Here is a 26,592-nt window from a genome sequence, read left to right on the forward strand (position 1 = left end):
TTCCCTACAAATTATAATCAGAAGTGGGTATATTTTATGTTTATGTAAAAAAATAAAGATAGTTGTGAAAGGTAGAATCATTGACCAGTTATCTAAACTACTGAGATATGTGGCTAATGAAGAATATCTTCCCCCATATGTAGTGCTGCAGTCTTTGTAGGAAACTTGTTTGTACAGAGACAGGAATGATGGGCCCATGATTTTTGTTGTGTATCATTCATGATACAAAAATTAAAGAATTGGTCCTTTTTTGGAAGTTTTGGTTGCTTATAGCAAAGTTCATAAGAATCATTTAAAAATGTGTGCTATATTTGGTTTGACATATGCAGGTATTTATCAATAACTACTGCCTTTCTGTAGATGTTACTGAAATATCTGTTTCATTTTTGTTGTTTGATTTATGAAGAGGCAGGTTCATTGAACATCTGACCAAATAGGCTGTCATCTGCGAAAGCCCATGCTCCTCTAAACGAATTAGTCTTTAAGATACCTCCCTGCCCTAACTTTTACCTAATCTCAGAATAATGTGGCTAACTGTTTATTTGCTGGGTGGTCTTTATTTGGTAGTGCAGTTTTATATTGCTGTATAGCATCAACAAATACGAAGTTTCATCTTCCGAACACTTGGATGTTTATAATAAATCTGCAGTTTGAAATTATGTTGTTTGTGCCATCTCATTTTCAGGTACTTCTTAATTCTACCTCCTGTATGATATTTGGAATGGTCCCAAAATATTAGATGCACAGTTCATTAAGCCTAACATAATTCTGGCTTTCAGAGCTGGTATTTGTCCCTTTAACCCCAAGGAAAAGGAAGCATAGTTTCTCAGAACTGTTCTACATTTGGAACTCTTTAATTTATCTTTACCAACTGGAGAAAAAAGGGAGGGGAAATCTTCTAATTTGATATAAATCTCAGGCTTTACATTCAGCAAGAAATGCAGTTAATTTTGCCAAAGAGAACTTTAGGAAAGTTAGTGCCTTTATTCTTCCTACAGATTTTATTTGGAGGTCTTAAGCAGATCTTTAGACTGCATATGCTATCTACCACCATTTCTTTTGTTCCTCCATACTCAGTTACCAGAGATTATTAGTAGCTTAAAAAGGCAAATTGTTCTTACCTTAACAGGGCAGACTTGACTAGACAATGAATGGGGTATAAATTAAAATGTGAGCCCTTTTTGCAGTCAAATGTCCATCAACGGAGTTATATCAAGGATGAATTTGGCCATAGGTATTTTGTATAATGTGCACCTTAGTCATGGCTCCCTGTTAGTCTAGGAAGTGTTATTTTCCATGTGTGTGTCAGAAATTGTTTACACAGATCAGAGATAGAAACAGCCCTGTTAGCTTTTAATTATTTTCATTCTAAAAACTGTGAAGTGTAGAAGCTTAGATATTTTCTTAAACTTGAGTACTGCAGTTCATAAGTATTTTAAAAAATGGAAAGGATGTAAGTGGATGTGGGTGGTAGCAGAGTGAGAGAGAGATCCAACTGGTCAAGATGTTCAGTTCCATACCTGTATGCAGTGCTGTAGCAAAGGGGAGGGGGAGGGGGGGCGAGTGGTGTGTCCTGTGCTCCGAAGCGAAGAGGAACCAGCAGGCATTCCCCAGCCGAGGCAGGGTTGGGGATGGAGCCACAAGTAGCTCGTGGGGGGGTGGGGAGCAGAAGGAAGGGGGAAGGGCAGCTCCTGCTGCTGCATGCACTCCTGGGCAAGCATGGGGCAGGGGGCGTGTGTCCCCTGGATCTGTGCGTGGAGTGAGGGCAGGCTGCTGCTGCGGGCTTTGCCCCAGACCTAAAACTTACTTGCTACAGCACTGCCTGTATACTGTTGCTCACACAGGTGCAAGAAAAACTAGACTGTTCACAGAACTCAGTTTTTACTAACTTTCTTACTCTAAGTTAAGGTTGTGTATTTATGTCACACTTGCTGTTTAATTGTACTTGGCTTTTTCTTCCCAATATGTGATTACCACAAATTAAGTGAAGTAGCTTAGGGGGTTTAAACAAAGCAAAACAACTCCTTATCGACCTGCACCATGATTAGCACTGTGGGGAGAGATTTAGACACTACAAAGCTGCTCTTCCCCCTCCCTACACAGTCCCCCTATCTACCTTAAACTTCTACTAGTACAACTACCTACTGCCTTGAAAAGTATATGTGGTAGACAAATTGGGCAAAATATACTTGCTTCAGAGAAGCAGGGGGACAAGCTATGAGACTTTGACTGAGCACAGTCTTCCACTTCTGCTGCTCTAGTGATGGCGCAGCACTGAGCCACCTGTGATGAAGAGTTTGTGGCAAAGCTGTGACTGAATCCATAATTGGATGACTGATTACCTGTATATTCTGACTTCCTTTTTTATTCTCAGTGTAAATGGTATTACAATACAGGAGTCTTAACTATATTATAGCAACACTGCAAATTCATATAGTAAACTTTCTACTATAAATTCATGGTACATACAGGTATCGAAAAGTTGACCCTGTATAAATAGAGTTGCAATGTGATTACTCCATAGTAATTCCAGTGATCTCACTATGAAGTGTGATCAGTTATTTCTTCAGCTGTTTGACAAATTCACTCCATAGTAAGCCAACAAAATACTGTGAAATGTCTATGAGAAAGATAAAAAATAAATGTATATGTACAACTTCCTATTTCCTTGCTTTTAAATATTTAGTTTTGGTGTGTTTTTTGCCTGTATTTTCTTGGCTTGTATTCTCAAGCTTCACTATGATGCACAATATGTAAGGATTACTTAGTGCCTGAATAACCAGGTATCCTGTTTCAGCCTTTCTTCTCTCCCGAATTACACTTGAAACTTCTGTCTTTGAAGGCTGTATTCTGCAGGACAAAATTATCACAAACCATATCAATTCGGATATAATTTCTTGTCCTGTCATAATGCATATTCAAAGTGTTGCGTGTGAGATGCATAGGGAAAGGAGATGCAGAGCTTCATTTTGTGGTCTGTATTCACTGATTTCAAGGCAAATGTTGCAAGATGGTGCTTATTAGCATCAGAAAGGGTCTGATCTTAAGGGCTACAAAATCAATATGTAGGATGGAATATGTATCATTGTCAGTGAAGGGAAAGAGTGATTATAATAACGAAAATCCCACATGTTCATAATTGACATAATTAGAGGCTATAACCATGATTTCCCTATAGAGGAGGAAGATAATGATTTGGAAACCTTGTTTGTTGGATTTTTATTTACTTAAATTAAAAAGGAATGAGAAACCCGTTATTTGCAAAAGTACAGAGCTATTACTCATGTGAAAATTTCAACTACCATAATAGTCTGCTTTGCATGGTTTGCATATGTGCTTATAGATCTTTCATGTACTCCAATATGATTTTTATATGTCAGATTCAGCTTTACAGAGGTTGAGTAGAATTATGAGCTTTTATCATACTAAATTTTCGCAGGTTTTTGGCTTACATCTTGAAGAATTAAGTGTATGTATGTATGGAAGATTTACTGAATGTAATTTTGTATTTGTGCATATTTTCACATAATTTAGCTGTAGTTTTTAGTGAAGTTTCAGTGAAGTTTCAACTGTCACTACTTAAAAATAAAATCAGCATTTGCCAAAAGTTTCCAGACAGTGGTATCTATTAGAGAGAATGCTTTTACTCCTGAATTTAAAATGAGAAATAACTGTGTTTTGGGTAAAAGTTGACTTTTTAATGGTAACCTCTTAAATTTACCTCATCTGTTCTAAATACATTTCAAGTCAAGTGAGCTATTTAGACTCTTATTCTTACTCCTACTTTTTTTCTTTCTCACCAAAATCATATTTCACTAAATCTCATATGTTGTTCATATCCCTGAAGAAAGGATGATAAAATTTTGAAGTTCCCATTGCCAAAGTATAGATTACAGAGCTTATCACAAATTGAGGGAACTTAGTCAATATCTTATAAATGTGTTGTGGGAAAGCTTGTTAGAACTTTCTGACTACACTTCTCAAAGATTGTATCTAGTATACAAACATTGGGATGACATGTTGCTTTGTATTTCCTACATTTTATTATAAAAATCAATTTAAGTAGAAACCATAAAACGTTTCAATTTGTTTTCTCCTGATGGTAGAGTTTGTAGTAAAAAGTGAATTTTAATGACCAGGGAAAACTCATTTGAAACAAAGAAAGCCGTCTGTTAGTTTTATTTTGATTGACAAGCGTGCCAAGGATAAACCGTTGGCTGACACTAGAACATGCCTCATCAGAACAGCCTACAATGTCCCCAAAGTCAGCTGAAACATTAAATAACATAGAGCATCAGGATCTTGGAACAGTTTGAGCGACAGGAAACAAACTGTTTTTTGTTTTTCATTTGGTTTGTTTGTAGGTACAAAAAGGAATCTGGTGAGTGTTTACATCTTCCCATGACATTTTGCACTAATACTGTTTCAAACAGATTACAGAGTAGAATATTAAATAAATACCACAAAAGAAGCTCATGGGTTTTCAGTTTCCCCCAGTGCTGAATGACAGTAATCCTCTCTGACAAAAGAGGGTTATTGCCATTAGTAAATCCTGTTATATAGTTCCTTCAACAGCCTGTAACACACGTTGATAAAGACAGGAAAAATAAAAAATGTCAGACGAAGAGGCCACTCAGATGATCTTGACTAAAAGGGTATGCTGTAAGCTATAGCCAAACATCTGCATCAGCAGAGTATTTAACTCCTAAGCCTTGATGGAAAAGATGTATTGGGTTGAAAGAAACATTCTCTGTAGGCTTCTTTATTGGTCATTGAGCACTATTGATACATTCCAAACATAAGTTCTTTTCATGTGCATATATTTTGAGCACTAATAGCTGGCGATGTTACAACTTTGCATGAGCTAAACTTACTTTGGATAGAATATGCACATATTAAAACTTTAGATCTATGGAGCACAAGGGGTAAAATATACAGAAAGGTTAGCGCAACTTTCATTATTGCAATAATTCATTTAAGAACTGTGTGTTTCCTGAGTTCAACTTAAGCAGCCTGTGGGACAAATAATCAAGCTCATAGGCATTCATAGATGGTTTGTGTATAAAAAGTTGGAGACTTTATTTGATGTCCCTTTGCAAATATTGCTACAGGGCAAGTAGGCTAACCTATGTTATAATGAAGAAAACCTTTAAATGTGTTAAGGGTCGCAGTCTGGTCTAGGAATAAGGGTCCAATCCTATGCAATTTAAGTCAGTGGAAACTTTGCACTGCTTCTGTTGGGAATGGAATCAACCTGAATATGGGGCTCCCAATATAGTGAATGGCAGAATATAAGGTATAGAAAAGTTGTTAATTTGCATAATCCTTTTTAAAAAATTGACTTTATTTGTAACAACTTTAAATATAACAGTTTTTTTTTTCAACAAATCAGTTTAAAAAATGTGTGAGGCTAGCATTTTGCATATCAGAGTTATTGTTTTGGAATAAAATATAATATTTTAAACCCTAGGTTATGTTCATAAATTGAATTTGTTTTAAAATTTCTCTCACTTGCATGCAGCAGTGGATGACGAGAAAATGTTATCTGTTTGCAAGCTCAAAAACCTCTGCTGAGATTTCTCATGATTAGAATATTGAAATGATGATTAAATGAATTAAGGTATATGTACCAAAGTCAACTTTGTTCGTATCATGGAGCCAAAACAAAATCTCCATGTTAGTTTTAAGTCATATTATTTAACAACTCAGGGGATAGACAGATGTAACAAATGTATCAGTATCAGAGGCTGTTACAACCCATCTGTTATGGCTGCATGTTTCTGTAATGATATAAATGTAGCAAAACTTCTTTAACCATGCATCTTTCTGGGTCAAAGTTAGGGGAATTTAGTTAGCTTGTGTCATTATGGGATCATGCAGTTCTTACAGTTAGATCATAACCATTGATATGTGCCCCTGAACAGCAGCTTCCCCTACCCTTTTAAAGCAAATAAAAAGAATGTTTGGCTATACCCTCAGAGTACAATGCTTTGGAATAAAATTACTTTTTGTGGGGGTAGTTTGAAAAACAAATTCTCCTTGTATGTCATACAAAATTCAAGGTGCAACTCCCTACCTATCAAGTTGAAACTATTTCCAGGATGTTTACTGGTATATACCAAAACTTTCATGTGTTCTTTATTTCATAGTATGCAATACATTTAGAAAAAACACTAAATTCTTAGTGAAGCCCTGGATGACAAGACCGACACATTCATTTCCCTTAATTGTTATTAATGCATTTTAATGTTCGTGAATGAGAAAAATGTTGAAGGGGAAGTTGCATGACATTTAAAAATGCTAGGCCCCCACTTGTCTCAACCTTTTATGCTCACATCATCCATCTTTCTTTGAAAATGAGTATTTTTCTTACCAATCTACACTAGACAGGTTGACACTCTATATCACCAAACAAAATATCTGAATTCCTTGTTTTTAATATATTTGTTGATTATCTTTACATCAGGAAATACTTAAAAAATGATTTTCCTATGCCAGTCTGATGTTTTCTAAAGACTGTGTACCATTCACTAAATAGGATGCAATTCCTTTATATCTATCTAATTTATACAGCATTTCAGAATATAGACATTTTTATTTAAGGTACCTTTTAAAAAAAAAAAAAATTGAACCTTCACTGAAAAACCTAGAGTTGATAGCACTTCCACAAATTAGTGCGACTAGAAATTTAATCACAGTTGTTGCCATTAAAACCAACATTTTTCCAGTTACCATGAACCATCCTTCAAAAAATGCTATGAAATAACTGTACAAATTGTTACCTTCAAGCTGGCAGTTACTGTAACCTTTTCTCTCATCTAAGTTAATTCAGTCCTGTAACCACTGTTTGCTAATACAGTAGACACAATATTTACAAATTATAGGCAGATATCTAATCACTTCTTTAGCTTATTTTTGTAATAGACATTTAAAAGTATTTGTTACTATTGTATTTACTTGAATACAAGATGAGATTCCCCCCTCCCCCAATTGACACGGGGAAAAAAGACCCTTGTCTTGATAATCACATACAAGGAAATCTCACTAATAACATTATCTATCCCTAAAGTGCTGCCAGAAGCAGCATGTGCTCAGCAATGGAAACCAACTATGAAGTTGATTCGAGTGCAGCCAATAGTGAGCATAACTATAAAATACATAGACTTATAGAATCATAGAAAGTTAGGGGTGGAAGGGACCTCAGGAGGTCATCTAATCCAACCCCCTGCTCAAAGCAGGACCTTCTGCAACTAGATCATCCTATAATTGTACAAATTATAATTACATTATGGCATATTTATAAATTCTAATAGCAAATACTGTTATATCACCTTGGCATGATCTATCTCAAAGTTGTAAGGGATAGCAAGCTAGGAATATCTACCTCCCCACATTAAAAGATTATTTTGCGGTGTAAATGTTTGGTTCTTTAGGTAGTTATTTTTCAGCTTTCTGCTTAGAGAAAGGAAAATACAGAAAATGGGGACATACAGAATAAGACTGTGACTGCCCTTTTTCTTTTGAGGCCAGTATGTGTTTCCTGCTATGATGATATCTTGTGGGAGTGTAGTGAGATGCAAATAAGGAGTTCTGGTAAAAGACTACATTTTATTTTTTCACTTTAGCTCCTGCCAGAAAAGCTTCATTGTGTTTTAGAGCTGATATTACACCTCAGAAAAGGGGTAATGCATCTTTAAAAGCTAAACTACATCTTCTTTACTTTTATCAAATTCTCTATAAATCTTTCATGACAGTTTATTTAACAAAGTGTCATTGAAACTGTATAGATGATTGATGTGACCCATGTAAGATCAACATGAAATGTTTGTAAATGTCAGCAAAATGTGACCATCTAGAAGCAAGTAAGGATGGCGTTGCCATGAAAGTGAAAAACAAACAGAAAATTGTTTATCTTATTCTTAGCTTTCTGGGATGCAATTACAAATTCATAGAAGTACAGATTTCCCTCGCTTTATGCAGGTCCTGTATGTGCGAATTCTCTGTTATGCAATGACCCTTTTTATACCAAAAAATTGTTATATGCAAGGTAAATTCACTCTTATGCGATCCGTGTGGTGGAAGCCCGCATTCAGCTGGTTTGTGTGGTGCATTGTGGGACTGATGTGCACCAAAATATAGTCTCCTGTGTGGATCTGCGCTCTTCTCTCATTGTCTGCGAAGCATCTTTCTGTGGTTGCCATCCCCATTATGATAGTGCCCTGTGCTTTTGTGTACTGTCTGCTGTTGGTGAGTACCAAAATTGTCTTGTAAAAGTGGTAGAAATGGGTCTGGGGGTCAGTGCATAGAGGTCTTGGAACGTATCCGTGTTTGTTACATTGTAAAGTGGGTTCCCTTTATGCAAATTTGAGTTATGCACCATTTTCCAGGAACGCATGTACAGCATAAAGTGAGGGAAACCTGTATTTTATGATTTTCCTTAGTGTTTGTGCCGTGAAAGGGGATGGATCTAAATTCATTGTGACATTTTGCCCTTTAAAAGTATTGCCTGTTTTCACAGTAGATAACATTTTCTCCGCTCATCCATTTAAAAAAAAAAAAAACCAACAAAAATGTTAAAGGGTTTACAATTTCACTTCTTGGAATACGTGTATTAATTAGGGTAAACACTAAAGAAATATGGACCAGAGTCTGGATAAACACGAAAAGAGGGTTATCAGTACACTAGCTTCATTCAAACAGGTTGCCACTAGGAGAAGACCTGGAAACAGTATTTTTCTTTTTTGAATACAGTATTGTAAGAGGAAATTTTAAAAGGTTATGGTTATGTCTAAGAGAATGATGTCTACTTTTAGTACAATTAATTTTTGAATGACTTGTTAGAAATATTTCTAAGAAAACAAGGGGTTTTCGGGTCTTTTTTTGTTCTTTACTTGTCTGCCCTCCTGAACCATACAGGAAGGGACAGAAGAAACCAGGGCTCCTACTGTTCTGATTGTCCTGGAGTCTCCTTAGAAGACTGCCCTAGTACCTAATCTCCCATCCTGCACAGAATTGGCCTCTGAAATATTGTACTGTCTCAGATCCATTGTTCTCAGAAGCTGAGGTTTGTTGTTGTCAGTGGCTATTCAGAGGTTGCTAACAATATTGTAGTAACTTGTCTCATGTCCTGCCAGGGACACACAGGCTTTTTCGTCTTTGTCCCCTAGCCCGTATATCCAAAAGACACACACAGGATGATCTTCATCCTTGGAGGAGACAGAGAAGATGTTTAGAATGTAGCAAATATGTCTCTCTGGTCCATCTGCAGCCATGCTTTTGGTTTAGTAAAATGGTTTTTCTTTCCATATTGCCCAGTAAGACAAGACATCAAACTCTGCCTGCTGGTATTCTGGAAGAATAGTACAATAACCTGATGGCTGCAGTCATCAACTTCTTGGCCTCAATAGGCCTGCCCTGTATCCTTACAAATGATTTGGGTTACACCTGCAAGGAGTGTTGTATGAAGCAAAAAGGCAGATTACTTTCACTAGACATGTACATGTTCAGTGACAGCAAAAGGACTCACAAAGAAGTGTTGCGAGTTCTTAGTGTTGTGACAGAGCAAAAAGAACCTTTTCCTCTGTTGCATTTTATGGGAAATCACAGCTGGCAGAAGGTCTCTGACTAATGACCCTCTAATGCAGTGGTTCCCAAACTTCTTTTGCTGCAACCCTAAATTGGCCACTGACAGGACCTCCTGACCTGGCACTGCGGGGGCTGCTGGAGGCAGAGTGCAGAGGCCTGGGGGCGGGAGAGCTGCCACAGCCCCCTTTGTGTGTGGTGGCCCCACCCCATCCGCAGCTCCCAGGCTGTGCACGTGAGTGTGCGTGTCCCCTACTGAGGACCCCTCATGACCCTGATTTGGGGTGCACCCCAAAGTTGGGAACCAATGCTCTAATTCATAAATTAAAAGAGAGTTCTAAGCATTAACTATTGTCAATGACTATTGTGCACTTTCCCAAGAAGATAAATAGAATGCAAGGTGAAGTTGCAGAGAGAGAGAGCTACCAATCAAAAAGGAAGAATAGCCATCTTGGCCAGAGTTTGCCTCACCTGGGCTGCGTTTCTCTCTCGCATGCAAATGCGTACTCAAAGCTTGGAGGAATATTATGAAAATTGCTTGAGAGAGAACAGATTGCTTTTATCATTTGCAAGGTAAGAGTACTTTGAGAGAGACAACTTGGTCAATTAGGGCATCTTTACATGTGCTCTGGGGTGAGTGGGGTGGTGTTTTTATTAGAACAGCTCTCAGAGGCTGCTCTAATTAAAACTTCCACAACAGCTTGTATATTCAGCATTCCCTGCTTCAAAATGGTGGTGAGGGCACTTTAACTAAAGCTTTAACTAAAAATAGCCATCTTGGCCAGAGTTTGCCAACTAAAGCTTTAAAGTGCCCCCACCACCATTTTGAAGTCAGTCATTGGCTAGGTGTTTGTGTTTGATGTCTTACAAGATGCCTCTGGAGAAGATATGAGACATGACATGGGGCACTGCCAAAAATATGCTGCTGATATGCAGTTCTATGTGTTCTTTTGTCAGTCGATGTGATTGGCCATATCATGAAGATGTCAGAATGTCTATACCTGATTATTGCCTGGCTGCAAGCCCCATGTGGTAAGGGGAAACACTTTTGAGAACGTACGTTAGGCACTGACTCCTTAATAACTCTACACTTTGTTCATCTGCATCTAACTGTCACTGTTTCTAGATATCCAGGTATTTTGTAGTGGTAGAAAATGCCTCTAACTCGAACTTTCTAGGTGTTTGAGGCTGCACTCATAGTAATCTGTATCTTTTTCACCTTCAGAGTAGATTTTTATAATTTACTATACCTAGGGTTGAAGATGGAGGCAAGACGGATGCAATTTATCAAAATACAGCAGTTAATACCTTGAAAGGGAATAAATCTGGAAGAAAACCTTGTGACTTCTGATTTGCTTCTGGTTTTGGTTCAAACTGGGTGCATCTACATGTTCTTTAATGCGCCATAATTACAACACGTTAAGTTTAGTATCTGTAATTACAGGTACTAAATATGCTACAATCGACACTGCTGCACATTAATGCTGGTACAAACTTTTTTTGTGATGCTAATGCTTAGTAGACTAATTCTACTGCACATTATCATGGGTTTTGCCTGCCGTGCTAATGTGTAGTAGAATGTCTCCTGCACCTTTCACGTCTTGTATAGATGCTTCCACTGCTAACAGCCAAGGATTGAGCTACACTAGAGACACCCTCTTCATTCATGACCGAAACAGCTAACAGTGCTCAAGAGGAAGCTAACAGTCCTCAAGAGGAAGCTAATGGCAGCTGGACTTAAAGCATTTTTGGGCAACAGCAAATTGGGAGGCTGAACCCAGACCTGATATTTTTTACAAAATGTTGCAAAACTTGCCTGTTTGCCAGTGCCTTCCCACAATAATGAAAGACAAGGAACAACTGCATGGAAATAAAGATGTGTAAGGAAACAAAGGAAAGATACCAACAACTTGAGCAGTGAAGGGGATAATGTACTCTAATGTCCAGTTGGACAACACTCTGTGAATCTTAATTACTATAAGGAGATGCTGAGATTATTATGTTTTTTCGGAAAGTGTGTGTGTGTGTGTGCGTGCACGCGCGCGCACCTCTACTTTCAACTCCCTGTCTCATGACTGGTATGGTTCACTTGACAGGCCCTAGAACACATACGTTGTTACAGCATCAAATTCCCATTACAATCATCGCACTCACATACCTGTCCACATCTTATCTGTTACAATTACGCTGGCCTACCCCTGCTCCCTCTACCTCCTGCAGCCTTTCCTATCCCTGCCCCCACAGGCCTCTGTTCCCCTCCCTAGTCCTATGTCCATGTTGCTGTTGCTCTCTTAGTCATTGTTGTCTTCTCCTCTGTTGTCCTCATTGCTCTTTCACTGTCCCCATCTTCTTCCTAGACTTTGTCATTGTCATCATTGCTGTCTTCCTGAGAGGGGGTGTGTGTGGGGGGGAAGGGGGTTGTTCTTGAACTATCTGTGCCAATTGCTTCTCTTCCAGATGTTTTCTGCCATCTCCTCACCATTGTCTTCTGTCATCTTTTGGTAGTACGACTACAACTCACTCAGTGCCATTTTGACACAGTCTTTGACTGAGTTTTTTTGTGCCTATACATGAGTAGGTTCCTGGTCTTCCATAGGGTGCTCTTGATGCAGGAGATGAACTGGTTGAAGTGGTCTGATAGGGTCCCCTGTTGGTGCTGAGATAATGAGGTACTGAGATACTACAGCATTGATTCTCAACTAGGGTGTTGTGATATTAGCACTTTTTGGTGTATAAGCACTTACAGAAGATTTACAAGATAAACAATGATTTCAAATAGGAATCCATAATATTAGAAACACTTTAACCTGTGTTGTGGCCTTTCTGAGTTATTTGCAACAGAAGAATTGCTTTATTATTTTTCTCTAGTGAAAAAATTAGTGACAGCTAAGAGATGGAATTTTCTGAGCGGTGCTTGTAGTCTAAACAGGTTGACAAACCATTGTACTATAGTGATAAGACTGTTATAAGCCAGATATGTATGTATTGCTTATAAATTAGCAGAGGTAAATGAATGAGGCAAATGGCTGGAAAATTTAATTTTTAAAATGGAAAGTATTATACAAAATGAGTCTGTGAATGAGATAACAAAAATCCAAACCAATACATTAGCAAGTTGACATACATTGTTGAGAGACAGACATAGTATAGAACAGGAATTCCCAATGTTTATGTGCCCAAGGGCACATTCAAATTTAAAAGAAAAAGCAGTGGGCACCAATATGACAACATTTTTTGTTGGAATAATGATTTTAACTAATTTTGAAAATGCGCGCAGGCATCTGAATAAACTTGGGGGGGGGGGGCACCACGTTGGGAACCACTGGTATAGAAGTTGATAGTGAAGTTAGCCAGCAAACACTGTGACTTCACTAAATTACTAGACTTATATCCATACAAAAAAGGTTATGTCAGATGCTTACTGCTATTTGAATATGTGCATATATGTATGTCTGTGTTTTAGGAATGCAGAAACAACCAGGCATTATATTAGTTATTTATAAAGTATTAATATGTGTATACTTGATATATAATTATATATAATCACCCCCCGTATATGTTATGTAATGGAATTTTTTTTTCATATTTTCAGGATCATAGCTTGATTGTGTGATGTCCAAGAAAAAAAACCGAGGAGTAGTCTAGAGTAAGGTGTTGACTGAGATAACAGAAAACATCTAGATATTGCCCTGACGTATCTCATGACTGCCATGTCCCATATGGTAAAGTGTTACTTCAGCTGATGTTAAGTGAGTTTAAGTGGTACTTGAGTGCTTAGAACCTTGCAGGAGGTATTCAGAAGCTCTCAACCCTAATATAGTAGAAGTGCATTTCTTTAAATTGCAGGGCAAGCTGAGAAGTGGAGGTGGCTGTGTTTGTTTTCAGTATCTGAAGGATGAGTTCCATGGAAAGTAGTGAACCATTGATCAGGAACATTCATATTTCAAGCCACTATAATTCTTTGTAAGAAAGAATTGTACTGCTGAGAGGATTTCATTTTAATATAATTGAATGACATGACAATCTGGAAGTAGTTCCTGTTTGTGGTAATTACTATATTTTGGGGTAAATAAATATTGAAGCTGAAGATGGGGAAAATGAAGTATTAATGAGCTTATGGTATTTTTTTTTTTTTTTTACTAAATTAAGAGGGGGACCAACAATTTCAGGAGGGCAATAGCCAATCAAAGGTACAGTAAATTCTGTAAATGTACATTGACTATACAAATAACTTTATTGTGAGAAGCTAATAGAATTAAAGCTGGAGGACAGAGATTCTGTATACTTTTTGGGAAATCTGAGTGGTCTCAGCTGATCAGGGTGTATAGAAGCAGTAAATTTAGTGATAACTATACAAGTTTCTCCCCTCAGTTAAGCAATTCCCTGTACTCCAGTTGGACCTTGGTGTCTGATTTCCACAAGCAAAGGATGGTTGTTTCTTACTAACCGTGCTAATGAATATGCTAATCCCTCTAAGTTAATTGGCAGTTATAATCCCCAAATTCTGATTTAGAACTTTCAAGCTGTTTACCAGCCAAAATGATGATATCTCAGCTGCTTACATACTTCAAATGATACAAAAAACCTTTAGAAATATATGTGGAAGAGATGGGCAGGGCAGTAAAACCCATTTATTTTCATTTTAAACAATTTTCAGTAGTTTCTTTATTTGGTTTCTTGTCCTAACAACAATTGTCATATATTTGTGTTGACATAATTTAATTTTTATAGAGTAAAGAATTCAGTTTTGGAAGTCAAGGTAAACGGAAAAATACTGCAGTTACTTTTAGAGCAGGAAATTGCTGATCAGCTGAATAGAGATCATAGAATCATAGATTCGTGGAAAATTAGGGTTGGAAGGGACCTCAGCAGGTCATCTAGTCCAACCCCCTGCTCAAAGCAGGATCATCCCTAACTATATCATCCCAGTAAAGGTTTTATCTGCCTGCGTCTTAAAAATCTTCAAGGATGGAGATTCTACAGTCTGTCTGGATAGTCTGTTCTCGTGTTTTACTACCCTCCTAATGAGAATGTATTTTTCCTAATAACTAACCTAAACTTCTCTTGCTGCAACTTGAGACCATTCCTTCTAGTTCTGCCATCTGCCACCACTGAGAACAGTCTTGTTACATCTTCTTTGGAGCCACCTTTCAGGTAATTGAAGGCTGTTATTAAACCCCCCCTCAGTCTCTTCTCCAGACTAAATAAGCCCAGTGCCCTCAGCCTCTCCTCAGCAGTCTTGTTGCCCAGCCTTCTAACCATTTTCATGGCCCTCTACCGGACTCTCTCCAACTTGTTCACATCCATTCTGTAGTGGGGTGCCTAAAACTGGACACAGTACTCCAGATGTGGTCTTACCAGTGCCCATGGGCACTGAGTACATGAGGGTCTGAGGATCCTGACCTCCCTTGGTAAATGGGTAGGGTAACCACCTGTCCATAACTGGGTTTCCTATTCACTGTGGAAAAACATGGGAAAGTAGGCTGGCAGAGTTCCAGCCTGCAAGGGGCTTTGGGGAGTGGCATGGGCGGCTGGTGCCACCTTAGTGAGAGCCGGCACGTCCCCCCCCCACCCCCCCAGCGACCAGTCAACGACTGAGGGATGGTCTCCCCATGGCTGATCTCACTGAGTGGAAGTGGCTGCACCACTTCATCTGGTGCTCCCACTCCCAGGCCAGCACTCACAAGGGGGGCACCGGCACTCCCACCTGTTCCCTCCTACCCCCCTAACCGTCGTCTAAGTGGGGAGCGCAGCCTGTCAGGGGGTGCACCAGCACTCTCAGGGTGCACGTGCACCCCCTACATGTCACCAATGGGGAGTGGGGCACAGGGGGCGCCATGTACATGTGTGTGCACATGTACACAAGCATGTGGCGAGGAATACAGCCCCAGGCAGCAGTGGAGAGCATCTCCTCCAGCTGCCTGCAGGTAAGTCTATGGGGAGGCAGGTTGAGGGAGAGACTGGGGCTGGGCCTGGGCCTGGGGGTGCTTCCTAGCCAGGGTGGTGCATGGGGCCCAGGGCTGGGATGGGGAGTGGGACAGAGCCACAGGCAGCTTGTCAAGGAGGTGGAGGGCCAGCTCCCTGCTGCTGTGCACACTCCTAGGGAGCAGGCAGTGGGGGGGGGGGCACGTGTCTCCCAAATTTGTGCATGAGGTGGGGGCAGATGTGAGCTGCCAGCTGCAGGCTCAGGGCTCCCTACTACCCTCTTGCCCTTTTCTGAGGATCATGGCTGTGCTGCCATGGTGATAGTTGTGCCCCCTACTGCTGCTGGTTGGGCAGGGGACACCTTGCTATGGTGGCATGACCAATGCATGGCTTCTGGGGGGGAGGGCAGTGGGGTGAGGAGCCCCAAGCCTGCAGCAAGCAGCCTGCATCCGCCCCCATCCCTCACCAGTTCTGCTCGGCTCTGCTCTGGTCATGCCAGCCAGGGGTGGGGGGCGAGCATCATCTTAGGCCCCCCCCCCCTTCAGCTCATCCTGGTGCATGGGATAGTTCTGTCCTCAGCAGGACTTTGCATGTCTCCATATTGACTTTTGTGAGGTTTTTTTTGGTCCAATTCTCTGATTTGTTTAGGTCACTCTGAATCCTAGCCCTACCCTCCAGTGTATCCACTACTCCCTGCAGCTTCGTGTCATCAGCAAACTTGCTGTGGGTGTACTCCATCCTATCTTCCAGGTTGTTGGTGAAGATATTGAACAGAATCAGCCCCAGGACCAACCCCTGGGGCACTCTACTTGATACTTGTTACCAGCTAGACATCAAGCCAGCCTTTGCGCCTGATGGTCTAGCCAGTTTTCTACCCATCTTACTGTCCATTCATCCAACCCATACTTCATTAGCTTGCTTGTGAGAATGTTGTGGGAGACCATATCAAAAGCCTTGTTGAAGTCAAGGTATATCACATTCTCACATCCACAGAGCCAGTAATCTCATTGTAGAAGGCAATCAGGTTGGTTAGGTATGACTTGCCTATGGTGAATCCATGCTGACTGTTCCTGATGTCCTTCTTCTCCTCCAAGTGCTTAGAAATGGATTTTTTGAGGACCTGCTTCATGATTTTTCTAGGCGCAGCTCACTAGTGTGTAGTTCTGTGATTCCTCCTTGTGCCCTTTCTTAAAGTTGAGCACTATATTTGCCTTTTTCCAGTCATTTGGGACCTCTCCTGATCAGTGCGAGTTTTCAAAGATAATGGCCAGCAATGCAGCAGTCGCATTGGCCAACTCCCTCAGCACCCCTGGTGCATCATATCTGGCCCCACAGACTTGTACATGTCCAGATTTTCTAACTAGTCCCCAACCTGTTCTTTTGACACTTTTGGCTGCTTGCCTCCTCCCCAAACTGCTGCCAGGTATGGTACCTGACCTTGCCTTTGAAGATAAAAAAGGCATTGAGTACTTCAGCCTTTTCTGTGTCATCTGTCGCTAGGTTGCCTCCCTCATTCAGTAAGGGGCCCATACTTTCCTTGAACTTCCTCTTGTTGCTGACATACTTGTAAGAACTCTTTTGGGATGGTTCGTTCTTGCACTCTCATTAAGATTTCTTTAAAATACAGGCTGCTCTCTTGGACTCCTTTCCCCATCAGACTGGCCTCCCAGGGGATCCTGCCCATCAGTTTCCTGAGTGAGTGGAATTCTATTTTTCTGAAATCCAGGGTCCCTGCTCTGCTGTTCTCCTTCTTTCTTTTCTTCAGGATCCTGAACATGATCGCTGCTGCCCAAGTTGCCAACTACTATGTTGCTCGCCGATTCTTCCATGTTTGTGAACAGGAGATCGAAAAGAGCATAGCCCTGTCTTGGCGTCTCCATCACTTGCACCAGGAAGTTGTCCCCAACACTCTCAGAAATTTTCCCAGATTGCATGTGCACTGCTGTATTGCTCCATGTCAGGGTGATAGAATTCCCCCGTGATTACCAGGGCCTGTGATCTGGAAACTTCCGCTAGGCATTTGAAGAAAACCTTATCCATCTCATCCTCCTGGTCTGGTGGTCTAGAGCAGACATCTACCACAGCATCACTGTTGTTGCTCTCCTCTCTGATCCTAATTCAGAGACTTTCAACAGGTCTATCTCTAGTGTCGTACTGAAGCTCTGAGCAATCATACAGCTCTCTTACATAAGGAGCAGCCCCTCCTTCTCTTTTCCCCTGCCTGTCCTTCCTGAACTATTTATCCCTATCTGTGACAGCTTTCCCACCAAGTCTCTGTTTTTCCAATCACACCATAGTTCTGTGACCGTGTGAGGACTTCTAGTTCTTCCTACTTGTTTCCCAGGCTCTGCATCTGTGTATAGACACCTGAGGTAACTAGCTGATTGCCCTACTTTCAGGAAGAATGAGGAGGGCCACCTCTTTTGCCCCTTTCTGCCTGAGATGGGTGCAGAAAGAAAGGTCAAAGTGATTTTTAGTTTCAGGAAGTCTTCAATGCATTGCTAGCTCCTTTTGGCTTTGTAGAGGTTTTTTTAGTTGTTCTTTCAATTAAAACTTTGATATAATGATAATGTGAGGGAGCTCCCTGCCATTTAGTAATTTGTGCATATCAGAATAGTAAGTGCTTCCACCTTTGATCATTTTCTTTGTAAATACCTCTTGTTTTGGCTGTAATGTTTGCTGAGGCCTGATTATGATTATAACTTGATAACTGTGAAACACTCAGAAGTTTTCATAAAAACTGTATAGTCATAAGGTATATTGGACTTCCGTAGCTAAAAAAAGTACATAACCAGAAATTAGTAGACAGATACACTTGGGTAACAATAAAACATTCCCACAATCCGATACTCTGAAACACTTGTGTTTTGGTATAATTACTTGGACCTGGAATCCCCCCTTTCCTAATGTTTGGTGTTGTACTAAGTACCATGTATTTAAAGTGCTACTTTAACTCTTTGTGGAATGGCTTGTCATGAAGTGAGAAAATGTTCAAAGCCTTCAGTATGTTCCGATAATACAGCAGTGTTTCTGTTGTATTGAACCATCCATATTTTCACCACTTGCAATGCAAGTAGAAGGGGTAGGGAATCTTCTGTATCACGGATTCATTAGCACTGAAAGCTTAACCTTTCATTAAGGGTAAAAGGTAATTTGATTTCTAAGATCTTACTGTGCAGCAGCTTCCAATTGCACTTAGTTTCCCTAAATTATATATGGAGCTGGTAGTTACTAATTATCTAAAGATAATAAAGAACAATTCTGTAGGAGTCAAATTGGATAAAAGAGATGATTTATCAGATCAGGCTCATGGTACACTGAATAAATAAAATGCATTGCTAATTGTGAAAAGGGCTGGTATATAGTTTTGCTGTTTCTCCTGACTTATCCCAAATTTCATTGCTCACAGTTACTAAACTGTAACTGTAAAAAAAAGTAAAAAAGTAGAAACTGCTCTGAAGATTACTTTATGGTGATTTTTTTCCTGGCAGAAGGAATACTGATGGCTGGAACTGGCTGTCAGCCAATTCAAATTCTCAGTGGAAATCTATAGCTGTATTTGAGTTTGCTCTTTAATTGAAAAATGAAAATTAAAACTTAAAATGTAATTTGTTTGAATCTAACGAAAATTGAAATACATACCAATGCACTTGTCAGGCTTTTTTAAAGATTATACACATACAATTGATAAATTACTTTCTACAAATAATTATTGTATATGTAAATGACACATCATATTCTATGGCAATATGGACATTGGATTTTGGAGAGTCAGATCTTAAGGCACCTCAGTGGTTGGCAATTAGGTGGCTATTTCCCTGGTAAAAACATTACAAGGAGGGGTGAACACAGCAATGATTTCCATAATTATCACTCAAAGAGGGGGCTGCATTCTGATATGTAATATGGATAGGAGCCATCTGTCTATTTGAACAACTATCAAAGAGAAATCATAGACCTTGTTTAATATTATTTAAATGGTTAAAAAACCCTGCAGTTTAAGGTTTAGACAGTAAAATGCAAGATACATTAAAATATGGAAAGTTATGACTTTTAAACAGTTTTAATTTTCTGCTTTCTAGCCAGCTATTTAAGTGCTTGTTAGATTGGAAGGTGACACTAAACATGTTTCTTTGCCTTTCAACACCACATAGCTTCATCTAAAAAAAAATAAAAATAAAAAGTCAATTCCCAAAAGCTCTGGTACACATGGACACTTTTGGTGAATGACCAATAAACAATGCTACTTGGTCATAATAAAGCTACATATAATGCTTTAAGACAAACAGGTGCTGCTGTATAATCAGAACTGTGTTATGATGAACCTACCTATTTCTTAGGTTTCATTGTAATCTTGGAACTTTGGTCAGGTTCACTGAAATTTGAGAGCGAGCTGAATTTCAGGAAAACCTGGGACTTATGGATTGTGGTTGGAAATAAGTTAAAATTTGAAAACATTTCGCTGCATTGCTTTGAAATGCTAGCTTTAAACACAAAGCAAAATTTAGCAGAATTTTTTTTTTACTCTTGTGAAAACCAGAAAAAATGCATTTCTTTTGCTGAATAGTGATACATGAATAGGCAATAAAATCTACTATTGCTGGAAAGTATCAGGTCAGTGCTGCCACCTCAAGCATTCGAAAATCATGCATCAGGATTCTTTTTACATTTCTACCAAAATCCTCCCCACCGTAAACTATAATTAAAAAAATGGGGACCTTTTATTCATCTTCTTGAAGATTTAAAAGTCTAGAGATTTTGCACAACCATGAGGAGAAGAATCATGGTTTTCTGAAAGGCAAATGAGTTTCTCTCATAATCATCTGCCTCCACAAGCTGAGATTTTAACAAGAATGCCAAATATCATGAGACTTGCAGTAAAACCATAAGGACTAGTAGGGCTGATGAGAAATAGTCTATTCAGGTTGTTGGAAGGCAGCTGATGATGAATGGATCACAAAGGTAGAAAGTCTTGGGTAAGACCAATGCTTAGAAGTGACATTTCTAATTGGGACCCATTACATGCTAGATTCTTGAGGCCTACCAGATGATGAGCTTTCAGTACTTGAGTGAATGTTAGTTTGCAGAGGAGGATAGCAATGACTGTTTGAGGACAAACACTGGTTAACATTGCACACTGAAGACCTCATTTTCAGGTATTAAATTCTCAAGAATGCCTTTGAATTAAATTCTTATTTTGACATCACTTTCAGCTATTTTAGGAAGATGAACCAAGATACCATGCATTTTTAAATTTTTTTTTACGCAGAGACAGGGAAGGGAGGCACTCACTTTATTCTTGCTCCAAAACAGAGATGCTGCCTTGGCCAGCAGGGAAACAAGGAAGGAGATGGGGAGAAGCCAGGTCTGTGCCAGGGAGATGGGGGGGAAAAAATACCCTAATCAACGACTCATGCGAACCTGCTGCCCTAGGCTCATGTATGTCTCTCACATGCATGCACGTGCAGAAGCCAAGCTCAGTGAAAAGGTACCTTGGCTGGAATGGGTTGGGAGGTAGCTGTTGCAGGGGGCAGTGGGGCATAGCTCCCCGTTGCTGCAAGTGTGGGGTGGGTGTAAATCATCACCATGGTGGAGGCAGGAGGGGAAAAATTAAAAATAATTAAAAAGAAATTTAAAAAAAATAGAGAAGCTGAGCATGGTCTGGCCACCCGGCAAGGGGATGGCATTGTTGTCTCCATTTTTCTGTGGCAGCCAGCACCTTTCACAGGCCAAAGAACTTAGAGAGAAGCAAAGAACTGAGGCGGAAAGCGAAGGAAAAAAAAAGGGAGGAGATTTGAAAACATAATTTTTCTTTCTTCCTTGCATGCTCTCCCTATCTATCCCCCCCTCACACACGCAGATACACACACATATACCCCACCAGCCTGGGGCCCCGTACTGGCAGCAAGGCTCAAAGAACCCTGTCTGGGACAGGGGAACCCCCACTGAGGCACAGGGATCTGGGCCAGTCCTAGGCTGGAGGGACTGCTCCCCCTCCTCCCACATGCTTAGTAGTGACTTGCACAGTGAGGGGGAGAACCCTTGCACACAAGGGATCAGGGTGGGGAAGGGGCCTCCCCCTGACACCCCAATGGGTTGACAGGTGCAGGCAGGACCAGGGTTGCGGAACAGAGGCTTTGCTGCCTCAGGTCTCTGACAGCCTGGAGGTGGGACTGGCCCTGCTTTGCTGGAGCAGACAAAGTGGGCCAAAGCTAGTCTGCCCAGTCTGTGCTGGGAGGGGAGTTGCGGGGGAGATGCATAGTATTTTGGGATGCTGAATGACTTAGTTAACTTGAATCTGAGACAGAAATTCAATGAACCGATTTAACCTAAATTAGTTAAGTCTGATACTGCATTCATCCAGGTCTATCTTAAACTGGTTTGGGCCATTTGGAAACTAGTTCATGTGCACTGAACTTCTGTTCTGTTACAGGTTTAATCTGATTTTGGATCACTTTAAACTACTTTATGTATAATGTCTGTCCCTAGCCCAAGTGGGTGGAAAATTAAAAAGAAAAAAAATCAATCTATAATGCATAGGGAGCCGAACAGTGCCTTCTGCCCCCCATCCCACAACAGCAGTCAGCATGACGGGCATCTTCAACCTGGGTGGCTCCCTGTCCCTGTGCCTACTTTCAGAAAGCATGGGGGTTTTTCCTGCATACCCACTGAGATCCCCATGCCTCCTGAGGGTGGGTGCAATGACAGGGAGCCAAGCCTGGCCAGTCCCCCCCTTTCCTCCCACCATCAGTGTGACAGGCTTCTCCAGCCTGTGTGGTTACCTGTGGTGGGGGCTAGCGGGAGCCCACAAAGACGCATGGGATGCTAGTGGAAATCAATCTACTTTGATTTGCGAGCAGATTTGGTGCTGAAATCTGATTTACTAGCCTAACCTAGATCAATTAAGTCTACTACTGCATCATTCCAGGTCTCTTTTATGCCAGGAATCACCATTTTTAAAGCAGTCTGTGCACTCTGAATTTGTCCTGTTATGGATATAGACCAGTTTCCAACCACCTAAACCAGAAAAGGTTTGTCTGTATCTGGCCTCAAGCTGAGATTTCTGGATACTTTCCTGACTGAAACTGGTTGGAGATAAACCTGGTTGAATGTAGTATCAGACTGGACTGATTTGGGTCAAACCAGTTTATGCAATGTCTGTCCCAAATCCCTTGCTGGTTTAAGATGAACCAGACTCCCTCAGCATCCCAGCATGTTCTCTGGGCTGGGTGGGGCTCTCTGCTCCACAGCAGAGCTGGCCCCTCCCCTCTGCTCCCTGGCTGGAGCTCCGGCAGAGACTGCAGGTATAGCTGGGTCTGCCTGGTTTCCCCCTGCCTTACCCCCTAACCCCCTTGGTGCTTGCTGCTCCAGCAGGAACACCCCATCCCTCCTTCCCATCTTCCACAGGACAGACCCCAGCCCCATGTACCCTAGGCATGTGGCATGCTAGGTAATGCCAAGAGGTGTCTGTGTGTGCGCCTCTCCAACTTCACTGGGACAGGCAGACAGAACAGTGACCGCTTAGGGCTTTTTGGAGATAATCAACAGGTCAACTGGTAAGCTGTTTAAGAAGAGTTTGAACTAATAGAGAGAGGCTATTGTTTTGTTGATGGGGTGATAAACACTGTTATCAGCCCCCTGCTGGTTTGCTTGCCTGATAGTTTGTTGCAGACAGTGTAAAGAAGCAGGGAGGGAGATTGAAAAGCTCCATATCATGAACAGATGAACGCGCTGCACTCTGCCCCCACCCCTTGCCTCAGAATGCTAGCCTGGGGATGGGGGCTGGCAACACTCCCACCCCTTGAGCAGCCAGTGGGGAAAAGCTTGGGATATTGCAGGTAGACTTTCTTAATTAGAAGTCCTGCCAGGGCCAGGCCATTGTCCCCAGTTCTATGACCTTGCATCTAATTTCGTTTATCTCTGCTTTGATTTTATCAAATTGTCCATCCATAAAGGATTTTAAAGCTCTCAGTTGTGAGATTAACACACTAAAGTTCTCTTTGGTCAAAGGGGCTGTCTTGTTTTTCTTCTTCTCTCCTCTGCCTGTTCTGTTTCCCCTGTAGCAACCATATTTGACTTTCCAGAACCTGTGAGCTGTTGTGAATAAGGATCTTCCAGTGAGTCTCTTGTGGGGAAGTAGCTTTTCAAACTGATCCCTTTACATAAGGTGTGCATTTGACAAACAAGAGAAATGCTTTTGGGAGATAAGGAGAATGGGGATCAGCAATGTTTGTGGATTGTGCCATCTCTCCCATGCAAGTCTAGCTTCAGGCCTCAATCTGCTCTGGTGACATCATGTGACACTCCTAATACATTCATTTTATTGTCCCTGAAATGGCCACTTGCTTCAGTGCTACTGGTTTTTTGTTTTGTTGTTTTTTTTTTTACAGTGGCCTTGTAGCTCTGAATCCCCCTTCGATTAAACAGCTAGTATCATAGCTTAGCTATATCAATGATTAGCAGACACTTGAATAAACAGCATGTTGCTAAATTTGAAAGTTACATAGGTTGAAGGTAATAATACAATAGGGAACTAAAAGAGCTACCTTTTCTGTAATGGACCTCAGTTGTTATCTGTCCTAAGTTTAGGTTGATTCATGTTGGAACCCTTTTGGATGCTGAAGTTATGATGGCCGCAAAAGAAAGAGGCAGTTTTGCCTACAGTTAAAGGTTGCTGTCACTTGAGACTCTGGATTATACTTCCAAGATGCTTCTGTTTACACAAAGAGCAGTATTCAGAAAAGTAATTTTGAGTAGACTGTAATAGTTCTGAGACCCCAACAGGCTGTTGTTATTGTTGTCCTGTGGGGTCAGGCCAACTCTCAGGATCTCAATATTGCGTTGTTAGACAGGAGGACGTAACACACTTACATATATACAAAGACACAAATCAATTAGGTGCATACACACGCACTACCAGCTCAGGAACATACACATTCAAACCAGCCTAGGCACATGCATATCTATCACCAATTCAAGCACATACACTATACAGCCTGAAAATTAGACACAGATCACTAATTTATATATCATGCACACAATGCCATATATATATATATACACACACACACACACACACACACACACACACACACACACACACTAGCAACTCAGATACACACGTTCAAAATAATTAGTCTAGGTTCATGCACACCTATCACCAGTTTAAGCGCATACATGCTACACACACCAAATTTAGACAGAATCAGTTACCAGTTACCAACACCTGTACATCCAAGACACACACGTGAATTACTAATTCATATACCGCACACACAATGATATATATATACACACACACACACACATATATATATAGATATGTGTGTGTGTGTGTGTGTGTGTATTCACTAATTTACACACATACCACTCACCTACACATACACATAAGTGAGCTCCTAAGTTGGGTATTGTGATATGTATGTATGTATGTGCTTGGTATACTTGGGATACCTGGGGAAAGGTTAAGGTAAGAAAGTAGAAGTGTAGGGAGTTAAAGTTACCAGGTCTGGGGTTAGAACCGGTAGACTACAGGTGCCTGGGCTGAAGAACTGAGGCTGGGGGTTACTTTAGGTTAATTGATCTTAATTGATTAAAAGATAATGCTAAAGCCTGCAGAACAAGGAAATATACCAGCACAGAGTCTGGGATTGAAGCCAGAGCTACGGGGGAGCTGAAAAGGTAGATGGGGAGAGGGGAAAATGGGCCTAAGGGAAAGTGTGGGTGTTAAAGAGGGGCTCTGGGTGTAGGGAGCCAGAGGATGGCTCCGGGGCAGCTAGAGAAGTTGCAGGGAGCGGCAATAGGTGCTGGAAGCTGGAGAAAACTGCAGGACAGCTAATAGGAGCTGGGAAGCTGCAGGAGGCAGTGGGGGGTAAGATTACAGAAGGTGCGGGGGAAGCCTGAAAACAGAGAGACGGACAGCACAAAATCACAGGAAAAGCAGCAGGCAGCACGGACAGCAGGAAAGCAAGGAGAGGCTGAGAGATGGCAGAAAAGGGGAGATGGGATTGGGAGGAGATCGGGAAACTAACAGAGAGGGTTGGAACTAGACCTGAGAAAGAGAGAGAATGAGGCTGGAATTTAAGATAGAGAAGGGACTGGGATTCAGTAAAACATGACCCAACTTGGGGTTGCAAATGACAGTGGTTTTATTGAACAGGGGAGATGGTGACACAATGCCAAATTGGTTCCCTTGTGTGCGCGCGCACGCACGCACACACACACTGGCAGCAGGACTTAAAGAGGCTTGGTGCAGGGGCTGAAGTCCACTGAAGTCCAGGAGGAGAGAGAGAGAGAGTGTCCAAATTGTAGGAGGAAGTGTGCAGGTAATATTATCTAGGCTGGAAAGGGGTCCTAGTCCAGTAGGTGTTGTCCAGTGGGGGTCGCCGGCAGGGCCTCTGGGTGGATAGGTGGTGTGGCATGGTGCTGGTCCAGATGGAAATGGCGTTCCCACTGGGTCTGTTTTCACTGCCCCTTTTTATAGGGGCAGACCTTGTGTGAACCTAGTGACAGGAGGCATGCCGAGGCAAGGGTCAGTCCCTGGCATACTGAGCACCGTGCAGGCATGTGCAGTTCCAGGTGTTTGTAATGGTGAGAGGTGCTGGTTTTGCAGGGTCCTTTGTCTTTCAAATGCTGGTCTTTTATCTGTTTCTGGGTGAGGTCCGTGGTTCCTGGGTGAATCAATGTGAGATGATAGTCCTGTCATTACAGGCCATTCAGTAGAGGCCTGCTACTGTGCAACCTAACTATGGGTGATTGAGCCCAATCTATTCGAGTAGGTCGGGGACAAAAGGGTTCGGGCCTTTCCTCCTTCTTCTCTCTCTCCCTCCGTCGACAGAAACACACCGGGGAGGCAGTGAGATAAGAAAATCGCTTTTTACTCGCTATTCGGGCAACAATCTCATACAGCTGTGTCTGGAATCTAGTTCGCCGATTCCTTGGGAGCTCTTGAGCATACTTGGGTGGTATACCGAATCGTGATGGGGTCGCCCAGGTTTTCGCGGACGCAGGACCTCCGGCGAGGGTGATCAGTCCTCTCCGATATTACGCGGGCCCCCCCCCCCCCCTATTTTTTGGCGGGCCTCC

This window comes from Alligator sinensis, unplaced genomic scaffold (genome assembly GCF_000455745.1).
Source record: "Alligator sinensis unplaced genomic scaffold, ASM45574v1 scaffold242_1, whole genome shotgun sequence".
In the NCBI taxonomy this organism is placed as follows: domain Eukaryota; kingdom Metazoa; phylum Chordata; order Crocodylia; family Alligatoridae; genus Alligator; species Alligator sinensis.